Source organism: Chamaea fasciata, unplaced genomic scaffold (genome assembly GCF_029207755.1).
Source record: "Chamaea fasciata isolate MVZ Bird 193981 ecotype frontalis unplaced genomic scaffold, bChaFas1.0.hap1 SCAF_8, whole genome shotgun sequence".
In the NCBI taxonomy this organism is placed as follows: Eukaryota; Metazoa; Chordata; class Aves; order Passeriformes; family Sylviidae; genus Chamaea; species Chamaea fasciata.
Window position 1 is genome coordinate 20,296,334 of NW_027094093.1, and position 16,255 is coordinate 20,312,588.

A 16,255-nucleotide genomic window follows, 5' to 3' on the forward strand; every position below is an offset into this window, starting at 1 on the left:
AGGGTTATTAGTATTTTTCTGTTGTCTGCATTTTCCATTTAGTCATTATAAATGTGCTTTTAGTGTTCTGTACCTTGCTCTAGTCACATAAAACTTGTTTTGTTTTTGTGAAGCTGTTAATTATTTTTCTACACAAGTTTTTAGTGGGCCTGCAGGAAAGAATGGTTCTGGCTTTGATTTATTTTGAAGTAAGATTCCTGAGGGCTGGATTCAGTAATACAATCCATTTGTCTTAAGCACTGCAAAGGCTCATAGCAAAGCTCTAAAAATCAATTTTTTGAGAGATAGAGAGAAGATGTATAGCGGTACAGCCGTTTTAACAGTCCAGAACTGTGAAGTGTTTTATTTTTTTTAACCAGTCTTTAAATGGTTATAGATTTGTTTGTTTTAATAGGATTAAAATCAAATATTTAAGTCTCAGAATATAGACCCTGTAGGCAGAAAAAAGTGGACATCGTTTATAAAAGCAAATAAGATTAGTGAATTCAAAATAAAATCCTATTAAAACATGTTGATTAGAGTGTAAGATCTCTCCTACAGAACTGGACATAAAACCAGAATTAGAATGTGGCGTTAACTAGAAATCATTTAATGCTGTGGTTCCATTCTGACTAAATACAAAAATATGAGTGGCCTGGTTGTCAAAAAGTGAACTTGGGATCAAATTTTGGGATAATTTGAAAGGCTGGTGGCAGAGCACATTCAGAGATGGGGGCAGGGGGAAAAGAGGTCTTTTAGTCATTATGGTGTTGCCTTGCATTCAGGTGTCTCCCCAGTGCAGAGCTGCTCTCAGTAAAAGCTCAGCTGATGCTGGGACAGAGGAACCTCTGCATCCTCCTCAGGGTCTCTGGCAGGTGAGGCCCTGCCTGCCCCTCTGCTGGGAGCTTTGCCTGTGCCTGTCACCTCTCTGGAGCTCTGCCAGGCCACTGCCAGGGAGGGGGAAGGTGCTGGCCCCTTCTTGGGGGCCCAGCCAAATGCTGCTGCTCAAGTGGCTTTGCTTGGTCACCAGCACAGTGTGAGCCCCCTCTCACAGGGTTAAATCAAATTATAGAGGCTTATAAAGTAGGTCACTTTGTGAAATGGTTTCCAAATTTGTGATGCAAGTTTAGGAATGAAAATGAGGTTCAGAGTCCTTTGAGTTATTCAGCCCTTTCTGTCGGGAGAGAAGTTGTGGTGTGAGACAGGTTGATTGTAGATTTGAGTAAGGCCTGACTGTAATAATCCTGAAAAATAAATGGTGAAAGTGTTACGGATAATGTTACGCAAAACAGAAGGGAGGAATTGAAGTATGACTCTGACTTGCAATACAGCAGGGGATATACCAAAAAATCCAAAAGATTCTGTTTTGCTTTGCTACTGTGGGACAACCACTGGATATGCAATGTGTGTATTGGTAATATTTTACATAAATCCTTAAGATGTTAATATTGGAGTGGATTTGTTTGTACAGAATAGAGATATGTTCACTTCATTGAAAGACTTCACAATATTCATTTATAACAAAGCTGAAAAATAATTTTAGTAGGCTTTTTATTAAACATGAGAGACTTAATTTGGGCTTCAAAAATGTATTTGCATGGTTTGAGGGAACTTCTGGGACCAAAGGATGGTGAAAAAGAGGCTTACAAGTAAAGAATTACATGGTAGTGAGACTTTAAAAAGACATTGAATTTAATCCTATAAATCCTGTAGGAGTTCCAAGACCGGACTTCAGCTGATAAAGTTTTTGTTGCCCCATTAAAGCAATTCTTATATATTTATGGAGGAGATCTGAAGGTTTATAATTTCAAATTGCATTCCTACATAAAAAAAAAAAAAATCATCTCTGAATGGAAGTCTGTGATCAGGGATTTACCTAAAAACAGGTTATAGGGCACTGCTGTCTTCCCCTTCTTGCAGAGCTGCCCAGGGCAGGGACTGGCCAGAGCCAGTGCCAAAGAGCAGGTGAGGAGATAGACCTTAGTGCTATTTTAGGGCAGGGGAAACCAGATTAATCTGAAGTAATGATGCACCATCCTCAACCCATGACTTTACTGCAGGAAAGCATCCTTTCCTTTCCCCCCACCTTCTCAGCTGGTCAGCCCTGGCACAGCGAATCTGTGGCTGGACACGTGGAATGGAGTGAGAGCTGTGGTCAGGGCTGCCCTGCACAGGGGCTCTGCTTGGCAGGGTGAGTCCACATGGGTAACAAACAATCCCATGCTGGGCCGGGGGGGTGTGTGTGTGTGTGTGGTGTGCACTTGCCTAATGCCTCAAGAGGCCTAGGACCGCTTTCAGCTGGTTTAAAAGTCAGTATTCCTGTGGCCTCCTTTTTGAAATGGATCTCTGTGGCTTTTTATTTATTTTGTGAGTCTCATGGCTGGTAGAGATGAAGCAACTCAAATGAACTTTTAAGATCAAAAGTAAACCAGTTCAGGTACTGACTTGCTGCAGGGACTGCAAAACTAAGGATGGGCACTTATGCTTCCATATCACGTTTTTTAAAGAGAGATGGAAGCCATGTAAAAGTTGATATTTAGCAACATATGATTTTCTAAATTATTAATAGGTTTGCTCCCTGTTACCTTGTTAATTTTGAGGTGCTAACTGCTAGCAAGTTCTCCTTTTTTAGTAGTGACGACTACTTTTAAAGTTGTAAAGATTTGTGAGTCATAGCAATATGCAGAATTACATATAAATGGTCAATCTGACATTTTAGTTTGCATAAAAATTAATAAAGTGAAATTCCTGGATATGGATCATCCTAGTTGTTCTTATAACTTGTGGAATGAATAATTCATCTGATTAATGTAGTCTTTTTTCTGTTTGTGCAATATCAATATTTAGGTCATGATTTCTTAAGTGTTCATGTTTACTTGCCAAAATATCTTCTGAGTTTTTATCTCAAAGAAGAACTGCAATTTTAAAAAATATTGTGCAGTACTACTTAATTGTGCCTGTTTGGATAAGCAAAAGAGTAGTCCTTTATTTTAATCAATGGTTAAATTTGTGTTTGTGTGTCCGAATTTACCATTTTATTTCTATAAATTCTCATACATTCACTTTTGAAATTTTTCTTCTGTTTGTGCCAACAAGTACCCGAATATTTGAAAAAGAAAATGCTAAGTAGATTGCAGAAAATCAAAAAGGTGGCTTAGACTCTGAAATAAGGAATTGGTACTTTTTTGGAGAAATTACAGGGAAAAAAGTGGGGTAATAAACATAATATTGGAGGCTAAACTTTTACTTAGTTATCTCCTAATTAGTATTAAAAGGGAAGAAATTCTGGAAAGAATTCGGAAAATGTGAATTGATAAAAGAATCAATTACTGTGACCCTTAGAAACTGAACAGAATATTGAATGCATTTTTTGCATTGGTTATAATTTTTCTGTTGAGTACAGGGGTGATTCTACTGCTCGTAGTCCTTTGTTGATTTTTCTTCTTTTTGGTGAAGGATTTTCATATGTTCTTCTCTAATTATCTAATTTATCAGTGAGCTCTTTGAAAGATCCCTTATAAACTTGAACAGCTTTACAATATGATACCAATAATTTGGCAGTTGCTGGAGTAAAATGAGGTTTGGGGTTTTGTCTTTATTTGGAAATCTTCAACTAAATTTGAGATGAAAATAATAAAAAAAATATTATAACCTATACTATATAAATATCTGTTATTTAATATATACATTATTTCAAATCTGTATAGAAACATCTGCTATTTCAGATAAAAATGTGGGTTTTTTTTTGCAGAGGACCATCATATAAGTGGATTTTGCATTGATGCTTGACAACTCCTTGAAATGGGTTTGAATTTGCTGGGAAATTTGGAACTGTGCTGGCTTGTGGGTGCATCTATAGGTGTCTCCTTGTGGGATTCTACCCTGTGGTTATTAAACCAATCAGTTTTAGAAATTTCTGATTCTTGCATAAATATTCCATTAAATGTTCATTTACTATGCAAAAATTTAAGGAATTAACTTTTTTTCACCATTATCCACTCATGTAGCTTTGCTTATGCCTGTCTTACTCGGAGCCATGGGAGACAATGATCACTGACGTCCTACTTTTTCTGTGAGCATCATCTAAAGGACACGGCGAGGAGGTCACTTCACAGACAAAAACACCTTTCATGTCCGTAGGCCCCACTTCAAATGGGAAAATCTAAAGCATCAGGTGAGTCTGAATGAATGACTGTTATACTATCAGATATATATATCACAATTAGGAAGCCAAGAACAAATGCAACTGTTTCCTGGGCAATGAGGCATGAGATTAAAGGCTGATGTCCAAATGTAAGAATCCAATTAGCAAGTGACTTATGTCTGTGGTGCAAAACCAAAATGCTCCTATTTCAGTTATGTATTCCAGCACTGTGTGGGTTCCTCTCCTTGTGAAGTACAGAAGAATTTTTAATGAGTAGTTAAATGTGTATCTGGAAAAACAATATGTGGTGTTACAAAGAAATGGCATGTGAGAAGTAGTGTACAAATGGTGCTTCCTTCCACTTCACGCTTTCAACACTGTGCACCAGGGCCTTGAGTGGTGCAAGTTATTACGGATACTGACTGCAGTTTCATAGCTTCTGATATGTTTGGGGATAAGCCTATTCAGCAGCTACACATTGGGTAGAAGCATTTTTTTTGAGAGGATGCTGGCAGTATCAGACTGCAGCATTTTGCAGTGGTAACCAGTTCTCCGTAGTCTAATGGTGCTTTGGACATTCCTGTGATGTTTTTCCTCAACCTAAAGTAAATAGAGGGGGAGCTGTGCTCTTCCTTTGCGATATGTTCTGTGAGGAGTGAACCTATGAAACTCAGAGATTCCTTTATGAGAGGAATGTGGTCATGTTAAAGACTTGAGAGATTCTGGTGGGGGAAAGACTTGAAGGTTATGGACTAATTTAGATAGAGGCTTATTTCACAGGTCATTTATTTGGATGATTGGGATTTTACAAAAGGAGTCTGGGGAAATACATTAATTTCTTTGAAGTGACTAAAGTGTATCGTTTTATGATCTCACTTTATTGGGTAATGCACCTTTCTGATTTCGTTTTAACAGCTCCCCAGAATGTATTTATAGCTTATAGGATCATGCCTAAGCTCAGTATCTAAACACGTATGTTCATTGCCGGTATGTAATAATAAATGATAATGGAAGAAGAGTATTGAGCTGTTCGTTGTAGGGATTAGAAACCTCCTCTTTGACCAAGAATAAATACAGTTGTTGGAAGATAACTGAATTCACACATCTGTTTATCTTCACAGAAACACTAGGCATAGATTATGAGAAAAATATACACATAGAGGGGGGAAAATTGAAGGCATATGCTAGCCTTTCAAACAATGTAGAGAATGTGCACTTAAATTTACTTACATGTAGGTCTGTAAAGTTGACCTAAATGCCAAATAAAAAAAAACATCAACCAGATGTGACACTGTATGCCTCGTAAACCCTACGGAATAACTGCTTTTATTGCTTTGCACACAGTGCCTTGCTAAATGTGATTATGGAGATCTTAAATCCACATTGGTTTAGGGTAATGCAAAAGGGGCTCTGTTTAAAATCAGCAAGTAAATACCTCCCATGTTAGTAGAACCTACGTCATCTAAGCATGGCCTTGTGATTTTTATTATTGTGGTTGCCTTCATCCTAAATTGTATAATTAAAATGTTCCTAATTATTAGCTTATTAGAAGGGGCTTTGAATGAAGCAATTGAGAAATTTGGATGAGGAAAGTAGAACAATTTAATGCTTTCATTGTTCTTTATTCTTAGGGATGCTTGGTGCATCCTCACAAGCTATCACTGTTTGTGGTCACTTTGCTTTGTTGTAAGGCTCTGTTCTCATCTTGTCGTGACATCTGCTCACAGTCTGTGTTATGGATTTCACTACACTGTCATTTTTCCTGATGCTGTCAAAGTCTCTTTTTTAAAAAAATACAATTCAAGAAGGTACCAAACATGAGAGTTAGTGATCATAGTCTTTTATGTGAGTTTTGCTTTGCTAGATTTTCTGGGTTTATACCATGAAACAAAACTTCATTAGAGACCATGTAGTTACTGTGACCTCTCCTGTCACTGTTTGTTGTTTTGCAGTATTGCTGCAAAAAATTTACAGTGAATGAGAACCTCCTGAAAGTAGTCAGTGTCAGTATTAGTCACCACAGTACCATTGGTTCTATAAAGCTGCCACAGACTAAGCTCCATTTTTCTTTTCTGTTCCTTTCCTGCTGCAATTGCATTTTCTGAAATCAAGACCACCAAACTTCTTGGGTAAATGTAGGATTTCATGCTAAATTTTACCTTACTTCCACTCTTCCTGTTATAATTTAGGGAAATATACTCAAAGGACTGAGAAAGTGATTCAGATTAAGGTATCAGATGGAAATGAAAACCGAAGACTTTGGCTCTGAAGTAATGGATGTCAACCCTTATAGATAGAACCTGTTATATTTGTATCTAACCCTTTTTCCTTCCTTATACCTGGTACTTCATTCTTTCAAACCTGTTCTGCTTAAACTTCAGCTTTTAAAATTTCCATTTGATTTCTTTTCTGCTAATTAATGTACCAAAAGTAGATTGAGTTTGTCTTTGGATATAAATTGCATGAATCCTTGTCTATACTGAACAATTCGTAAACTTCTCTGCAAAAGGAAGATGGATAAAAAGGAAAGATGGGGAAGGAGCATCATAGGGAAGAGAGGGGACAGACTTCCTTGATTTAACCATCCAAAGTATGGAAGGTTTTGCAATATTCTTTGTTCAAGAGATTCAGTTCATTGTTCCAAAATGCCTGGTGTTGTAATTTCTATGGTGGAGTTAATTTTCTTAATTTCCTAAGATTTCTGCTGTTTCTTGAGATATGGGGGAAAAAAATCAATGCATTTTAAAATTGATGTTTTTTCCATTTATTGAATAAATCATCCTGACAGGAGAGGAAATAGAAATCTCCCTGCTGTGGATATAAAAGATACAATCATCTTTCTGCTGAACCTCTAGATCTCATGCATGTTATTGTCATAGACTTTGTTACTGCTGAGACATGGAATAAAGCTTTCAGCAAAAGTTTATTTTAAATGCACTGTTTTTTGAAGCCTAAAGGAAGTGTTAAAGTAATGAAATGTTTTATATTCAGCTTTAACACTGGATAGTCATGGTAAAAAGGAAATATTGCTGCATTCAGCCAGGTATTTTGTAATTCAAATTACCTATGCTAGTCAGGGAGAATAAGAGATGCAAAGATAGCATAGAGATGTCTATGATTTTCCTAGAATTTTGTGTTTTGGTAGTTGTAGAAACTAATGTGATTTTAAGATTTTTTAATTATTATTATTACAAATATTGCAAACTTTGTTTTTATTAATATTGCAACTTGTCATTGTTCTGTTGAATATAAATTGTGAAGCTCTCATTCATTTCAGCTTTGTTGTAACTTAGGGCCAGATTCCAAGCTGTGCCTAAAGTGCACATCCTTCTGCTAAGACGGACTGTATCAGCCTTGAGAAGTCCTTAATGTCAAGATAGCTTCTATAAATAGCAACAGTAGTACTTTGAACAGATGGAAAATGTCTGCTGTTACCTGGAAGTTCATAGTAATTTCTTTCATTTATTGAGGTGTTTTACCACTTCTTTAGAGAGGTATGCCTCTGTTCATTCTGCTTGGTTCTAAAGGGTGTGATACTGGACAGTTATAAATGAACCTTTGGTTGGAGGGGAGACATTAGGCAGACTGAGAAGTCACTCCCGTTGGACCATCTGCTACACAAAAACAGAGCAGAATTAATGTAGACTTGAGTAGCTGGACTGGAAAAGCATAACTTATGAAAAATAAAATATAAAAATTTCATTTTATGGGATTCTTACAACTGGAAGTGCAGAGAATATCGGGAAATGACAGTGCCTGGAGGGACTGGCACCTTGTAAGGGTTGGAGATTCAATGCAGCCATTATTTGTATGACTTAGATTTTTAATAAAATCAGCAGGCATTTTACCACCCATATTCACTACACTATCCCTGGTGGTATAAAAGCTCTCAGAAAAGTACTGAGCATTTGTCAAATCTCGCCTTAAATTCTACATTTCTGTGAGCTTGTTGCAGCACATAGTTTCTTTAGGATTTCAGTCATCCATAGTAAACCAAAGCATGTTATCAAACCTTTTGTTACATGAGTATGCAGTGGTGCACAGTGCAGGTATTTTAGATTGGATTGTTAAGAGGTTATGTAGGCTCACATGGACTAATATGAAATTCAAGTAACACTTCAGTATTCTTGTATGTTTTTTTGCTGGCAGTGCTTTTCCTGCTGTTTTTACAGATATTTACAATGCAGTCTTTAGATGACTGCAGCCACTGACTACTAGAAAGTGAGAAAAAAGTTGTGTAAATCAGGTCTAGTAGGAAAAACACAGGTTACAGTACTAGAAGTGTTATTATAAAGGAAGTAGAAGTTTAGAATTTGACATGCCATTGTTCCTGGAAATGTTTAATTTATGTAGACAAAAATTAAAAAGACCAAAAAAAAAAAAAATTCCACCAAAAAACAAGGAAGAAGAGAGTCCTAAATATTTAGGTCCTGCGAAAGGCAACCTGATTTTTATTACACAATACATCAAAATAAAATTTTGAATTTGATAAACTCTCCTTTTCCAAGAAGCTTGGAGGATTCTTCAGTCTCAGCTTTAATGGCAGTCCTGGCTTTGACACACAGGTGGATTCAGCAGAGGTGTAATCAGTTACCAGGAAAGAAAGCCCCAGTCGATTGCTGTGCAGTGTGGCGTCCCAAATCGCCATCATCAGGCTCATGCACTGCAGTCAGCGGTGAGCCACAGTGGTGGTCATGGTCTGTCTAATAAAGGAGACGCTGCACCGGAGGACGCTGCAGATCTCCTGTCTGTTCTGTGTTTGAGCCCTTCATAGTTAAGATATTCATCTAATCTTTTCTATTCTAAATGTAAAAGAAATAAATAGTCCTGAAAGTGAAAATTAGAGTTCCCTGCTCCTAGCCGACAGAGCTCATGGGCTACAAAACTCCTCCTCACTTCGTTTCATATCCATAAGTTTCTCTGGAGAGTGCAAGAGTTTTAACTGGCCAGGTGGGCACTGTGATATCATGTGATATTGGAGACAGGCCTGGATTTAGGGTCGCTCTAATGCATTTCACTTTGGAAAAGTAAAATTACGCTTCTGGACCCAACTGAATTCCCGGGCTGCTGCGCTGGCTGAGGAGCTGGGCCAGGGCAGAGCACCGATGGCGGCGGGCAGGCCCGGCTGGGAGCTGCTGGCCGCAGTGTCCCGCTGCGGGCCCGTACTGCCTTCGCCCTCAGGAGCCGCTTCCCCACCTCGCTGCTTCGGGGGCAAAGACATAAGGCTGCAGTTCGTGGTGTGAGGAGGAACACAAGAGACCAACTTGTGAGAGCCATTAAAGCAGAGTTGTCTGCCAGCCCCAGCCCCACGCTGGGTCTGTGGGCTCTGGTGTTCAGCGTCTGAAGTAGTGTCATGGCCTGCTGTCGTTAGGTATTGAAGATTTTCCTTTAGTGGCTGAACCAAAACCCTGCTTGTTAGCACACACCTGTACCAGGCTTTCTCAGGGCAGACACAGCTTTGTTGAAAAGGAATCCAGATAGGTGCTGGTTCCACAAAAGGTGGCAAATGAAACCCTTGGTAACCAGAGTTGCCAGTGTCTGTCAGAAATAATAATCTGAAAACAGAGATAGCTGCTGCTTTAATAAATACTATCTTCCAGTGAAACATTTCCTAGAAGCTGAAATAGGAATATATTTTAGGAGATATTAATTGTGCTGTAAGGTTTCCTGCTGATTTGGTTTATGGCCTCTGCTCTTCTCTATGTACAAAACTTAGGTGGTCCTATATCATTCAGTTGTTCAGCGATGCTTATGTCATTAATAATTCTCAAATGCTCCTTGGGAAAATTGCACAGTAGGATAAATCTTGTATGTGTTACTGTACTGTTTGTCAATAGGGAATTCCAGGCTTTTTAGAAAAAGTATTTCTCTATTAAAATGAAGATGGGTCAGGAACACTGATTTTATGATGATAGATGCTGAATGAAAAGCTTTAGAATAGCTAGAGATGTATGTAAGTTATGTGTTGTTACCCATTTTCACTTGAGGTTTTTTTCCCTCATAATTTCTGGATGGATCTCTTTCTTTGGAAGGCTCCCAAAACAGCAAGTAACTATACTAGGCTGTTGGACATATGCTGTTAAAACTGATTGTCCGTGGCAGTGTTCAGACAATTTATATATTCCCTAAAGCTTATTTTAAAAGGTCTTTTTGTTCACTCTCTATCTTAAAAGCCAGTCTCAACAAGCATTACTGAGATTTTGATTTACTGTTATGAGTGATGTTTTAAATGTGCTGGTGCTTTCACAGGAAGATGAAAAATACACTCCTGTGTTATTTTTTTCCAACCCTGCCTGTGATTTCAGGTACAAAAGGCAGATCGTGCTTTTGGTCTACAAAGGCTTCTCTGAAATTCCCAATGACATTTAGGTATGGATTAATATTTTGTTGATTATTTTTAGGCTAAGCGGTACTAAATACAAAGTCTGAATGTGTTGCAAATCTTATTCAGACATTATTCATTCTTATTTTCTGTAAAAGTATCTGTCACTCCATATTTTCATTATAGTAAAATAATCAGCAGTTATATACCTGAATGGGATTATAAAATACTAAGAATCTATGAATGCCACAGCTTTTTGAGTTATGGGATTACTAAAATTCTGAGGGTTCTGTCCATCAGTTGCTTTACAGAAGACAACAGAGGTGACAAATCTGGGGAATGCTGAATCAGTGCTGAAATATTTCCACTAGGAAAAGGCAAACTAAGTTTACAAATGTTTTGTATTCATTAAGATTAAAGACATATGAGTATATATTCAGATTGGATATATAGAAAGATAATAATATTAACCAGTCACCAGACAATACTGCCTCCTCCATCCTTTTATCCAGACCTTTGAATTAGGGTCCATCCTGTAATATGGAGTTAGGTGGTCTCGACCCAGCTACCCTGTAACCTTACCATGCCTTTGTCATGTTTGCTAAGTCAGCTAATAGTCTTTTTCAAATACCTTCTGCATTCTTTGATAAAGAAGTAAATGTCTTTGTGGTTCAGTGGTGCAGATTTTTGAGTGATGGAATTTCTAATCTGTGTACATTTAGACAAACTTGATGACTAATAAAAGTAGGAAATACACAGAAATTACAGCCTGTTGAGTAGCCTGAACATACAGTCATTTCTATTGGTATCTTTTGCTTTATTCTTTAATTCTTCTAAATGCTATGTTGCTCCTGAAATACACACAGAAAGTTTAAGTTCTGTGTGGTTTACATTTTTATAGAATAATAGATGGATCATGTCTGATTCTTAGCACCTTGACTGACATAATCCTCTCTTGCAATGGGCAAAGTCTGATCCTTGGTACCACTGATTTGCATGACCTACTTATGCACTAACATGTAGCTAGAGGTACAACAGATGTGCTATGGGATGATACTGTAATGACAATATAAGGCTCCAGATGCCCTCTTTAGACAAACAGAGCTTTCAAATTAATACCTTGATACTACATATGAAATGAAAAGAAAGACCTTTTCTCTAATAATGTATAGCCTGATATTTTTAACTACATACATATGCAGTAAAATGAAACCTAATGTTGACATAGGTCTGAAGTAAATGAAAAGATGTTTATATCATTGCAGGTATTGACTAGTGTGCATTTAAATGACTTGCAGATTACATTCTTCTGAATGTATTCTACAACAATTATAGTTGGTTTATGTTCCTTTAGATTTAAAAACAAATTCCTTTCATCTCTTTTCCTAGTCTGTTTGCAAAAATAGAAATATACCTAAATGTGAAAAAATGAAACCTTTCCAGTAAACATGACCACGCATCTGCCAGAAGCTACCCTGAGGTAGGACATATATACATTATGGTTAACCACAATGTTTTTAATCAATACTTTTGTTCTGAGTCACTGTTCCATTAATGACTTGTGTGATATTAACTTGACTTTTTGGGTCAAGGAGCCTGTGTGGACCTTAAAGTTTCCAACACCTTCCTGAGCAATTAATAATCTATCTGTGCAAACCAGGAATTTTGGCTTTATGGAGACATGAAGTAGCACTTCAAATTTGAAATTAGAAAATAGCAGACAAAAAATTTTATATCAAGGTAATCAGGCGAGTCAAGACAGATGAAAAGATGTTAAATGCTCCCCACTCTTAGTCTCACGGCTCACAAAAGTGTCTCAGCACCACCTTCAGCATGTTCAGTCACCATAGTGGGAAATGTTTTCCTTCCTTGACTATCATGCCCCTGATGCAATTTTAGTTATGTAGTTATATTCAGTCCCTTTAAAACTAATATGTCAGAATCTGTTTTCTTCTTCAGAAATATTAAACCTGGGGTATGTGCTTAAGCCATTTCCATATAATGGCAAGCAGGACTCATGGGGTCTGAAGTACTTGGTAGCTTCAGTGCTTTGAATAGTGATTGAAACAACATAATTCTCACAGCAAACTGGGAATAAACAATATTTGTGCACGGCATATTACTTAATTATTAATTAAAGGGAGCTTGAAACTGAGGGTATAATTCGTGAATGGTAATGCCCATCCTTGGTTACTTTACGATGTTTGCTGCCTGGGTGGGAATTTGAAGCAGGGGTCTCTGTGGGAAACTCTGTGAGTTTGTCATTGTTCTGCCCTTTGGTTTTTTCATCCTGAGATGCTGTAGATATGCTGTGCATTTGGAATTATACCAACTGCACCAAGAATTAAAACGAAATTGTCAAAATTTTAATTTTTTTTTAAATTAGACACTTTAAAATCATCTGGAGCATTCGTTGATACTCTAGGGGAGGAGATATATTTTAATGATATTTCATCAAGATTGTTTTGTAAGTGGGTAGGTATTAATCTAAATGCAATTTATTTTTGTGTTTCAGGATCATTGTCTTGCACTGTCCAAAATAGTTAGACTTTAGACTTCAGCTCTGAGCTTACATAGTAGGAGACTTTGAGAACACTGTGATTCAGGTTCATTTCATACCGGTCATGAATATTCCTAAGTTACGGTCTTGTGCCTTTGCAGTGCACAAAAAATTATGGAATGAAGTAAAGATCCAAGTTCTGTTAGACCATTTTTGTGCTAGTTTTACCGGAATAAAAATAACCATCTGCATAGAAATAAAAACATTCAGTTGTTGTTTTTTTTTTTTTTTCACTTTCATCCATAAAACTGAAAAGGTTGAAGGATGCACAGTTATTTCTACATCTGAAATGTCTTTGAGTGTCAGTGTTGAATTGGTTTGAAGTCTCTTTTGTTTTTTTCTAGAATCTTTCTCTAAATAGAATTTCTGTTATATGTGTAAGGACATATTTGTTTTTCCTTACATTTGGATTTTGAAATAATTACTGGTGGTAGTAGAAATGCTTATTATTTGCTGAAAATTAACAGTATCAGTAGTCCTGTGCAATTAATTTCACCGTGGTATTTGATTCAATATGAAGAAAAAAGTGAATGAGTCACGTGTCTAGTTTTTGCTTCCATTACTTTGCTTCAAATGCTTTGTCATATATTGCTGTTGCATGTTCTCCTATGTGAAAACAGTAGTTCAGTACGTTTTAGCCTGAAAATATTCATGTGGGTGTGATGGATATGCAATACACCTGGAAGGAATGCCAGCTAGTTTATATCTGAGCTGATGTATTGTGGACTTCTTTTTAACATAATCTTTCTTTAGTGTCACTTTACTTGGGACAAAATCAATTTTGTATGGAAACTGTTTTACAGCTTGTGTGGAATGAACTTGTGCGTTTGATTTGTTTCCTAATAAGGTGGTCTAGGTTAGTAACTGTGAAAGCTGCCTTTACCTGGCACATTTTATGGTCCTTTTGTCAAGATTAAAGAGATAAGAAAGGCAAATCCTCAGGGAACCATTAAACATGCAGAGTTTTTTAGATTACCAGTGAGAGATGAAGTGGATAAGTTTGATCCTCATGATGTGGTGTCTGTTCTGTAAACAAAGAAAATCTGTCATCCACAGCTGTTTGTTTGGACATTTTCCCCAAAAGATGTTTTTGTATGTGAAAATCCCCAAAATTCGAATGTATTTTGTACCTTGGCAACCAGAAGATGTGCAGGCTCTGTCAGAGAAATGCTGATCCTACATTTCATTATCCTGTCTTTAATGCAGAGGACACAGTTATGCTGTGTTGTATCTTTTATAGAGATGTCAGGGTGCTTTTTACAACATGGGAAGAAGAAATAGAAGATTCAGCAGGACAGGAACTTTTTTATGTTAGTAGCCAAAACAATAAAATCTGCCCTAGAATTACCACTTTCCAGCAGCAGTAATTCCAACAAAGACATAAAAGTACTGTTCAGCAGCTTGTACATTGATAGATAGGGATATAGAATAGTCCCTTATAAGTTGAAGGGTAGAGGAAAGGAGTAATGTTTAATGGCTGCTACTGGCTGGCAAAATGCTGTATGTATATGAATAGAAAGGAGTAATCAGTGGCTGACGTGTTGCTAGGGTTTGCCTTTTTTTTTTCTATTTTTTTAATTAAAAAAAAATTAAAAATTCATTTCATCTGTTTCCTAAGTTTATTCTAAACGTGGAACCTTTTGAAATCCATTTGTAAGTGGTGTGTATACTTATCCTATTATTCATTAAAAGGATTATTGAGTCTACCTCTTGTTTTAACCTTTGAAAATCTACCCTCTAAGTCCTAACCCTTCTTTTTTTTTTCTAAATTGATTGTCAAAGTCATCCACATATATGAACTGAAATTCTGATATATGAACAGAAATGGCCTTATGCTGTCAATAGTGCTCTGGCCACAAGTTCAAAATACGAACTGCTATGAAGAAAACTGGCTGTGTCCCAGCCAAAACCTGAACAGTGTCTGAAAAGAAGGGACAAAGTCAACAGACAAAGAATTAATCCAAAATAGGTTGCAGTATTAGCCTGACCAGAAGAGACGAAAAGTTCCCATGTGAGCTACCAAGCAGTTGTATGTTACTTGTAAGTGCTTTGGCACAATGAGGAAAGGAACAGACTGGCCATTAGCATGGTGTATCAGTGTACCACCAGTGGTTATCATGGATGAATACACAGCCTTGATATTACTGAGAACTGGGCCTATCTATGGTTCTGTCTTGCACATTTCTGCACTTCTCCTTAACATATAACACAGCATTCAGTGCTTGTTTTCTATGTATGGATGTCAGTATCTTCTGAACTTGTATAAATAAACCAAGGAAATGCAGTTTCTTTCCAGGAGATACAACACGTGAGTAAAGTGAAATATCACCTCTTTGCTCTGCAATGTAGGCATCACCATTATATTGAGCTGAAGATCAGTGCAGTTTGCTTGCCTAGCAAGCTGAAGAGCAATTTCATGCCAGACCTGTGGCCCTCTGCAGACGGCTAACCCCAACATATACGTACTAACTGGAATTTTAGTATAGCTCCTCAAGTTGCCATCATGAAAAGTGTATTGGGTTTATTTTTTAATACCTTGATTACAATAGATTATTCAGTAGCGGAGAGACTGGGCACAGCCAATTTTTGCCATGCTTGTGGCAGCTGGACTGCTGTTTATAACTTTGAGAAGGTACAAAATGACCTACTGATAGTGTTGAACTTGTTGATGCAGAAGTTGGCCAGGGAAAAAAAGAAAGATATATCCCTCTGATGACTGACAAATCCTATTTAATCCTTCCAATTTATTTTCCTATCTTTCAAAAGGCTATGTGAACACATCATCAACATTTTCCATTTTTTCGTTAAATTAATGCAAGTAGTTGGCTTGTTGCATCTCCTGCCTTGAGGATTCTCCTCTTTTTCTTTGCCAGGTTTTCCAAGTCATCATTCACACAACTGCTTTATGTGATTACTGTTCCGTTCTCACCTCCAAGATGCTATTAGTTTGAATTTGAACAGGGAATTTTGCTTTTGGTGATGTAAGTTAAAGTTGTTTCAGTTTGTTTCCTTCTTGCCGCTCCCCCTCTCCAAGGTTTGTAGGTTTTTGAAATTGGCCTTCTGGAAGAACATGAACCACAGACAATAACTGTGTAATGAAGTTACTTGTCAGTGAACTAAAATTCTGAAGTTTTTAGTTAATTAAATACTAGAAAAATAGCAAAAACTGCAACAAGCCCTGCTATTTTGATATTAAGTTCTATCTATTTGAATCTTGGCTTTCTGTATTATGCAGATTTTCTGCATTAAC

The 16,255-nt window shown here is 37.1% G+C and overlaps 1 long non-coding RNA gene across 3 annotated transcripts in view; it reads left to right on the forward strand.

Moving 5' to 3' along the window:
- LOC136293344 (uncharacterized) overlaps positions 1-14,842 on the forward strand; it is a 60,385-nt gene extending 45,543 nt beyond the window's left edge. For all 3 annotated transcript variants that reach the window (XR_010722138.1, XR_010722137.1, XR_010722136.1), the window contains exons 2-5: positions 3,987-4,153; positions 10,429-10,492; positions 11,835-11,925; positions 12,961-14,842. This is a non-coding gene — a long non-coding RNA (uncharacterized lncRNA). The remainder of the gene's footprint in view (positions 1-3,986; positions 4,154-10,428; positions 10,493-11,834; positions 11,926-12,960) is intronic.
- Positions 14,843-16,255: the final 1,413 nt, after the last annotated feature.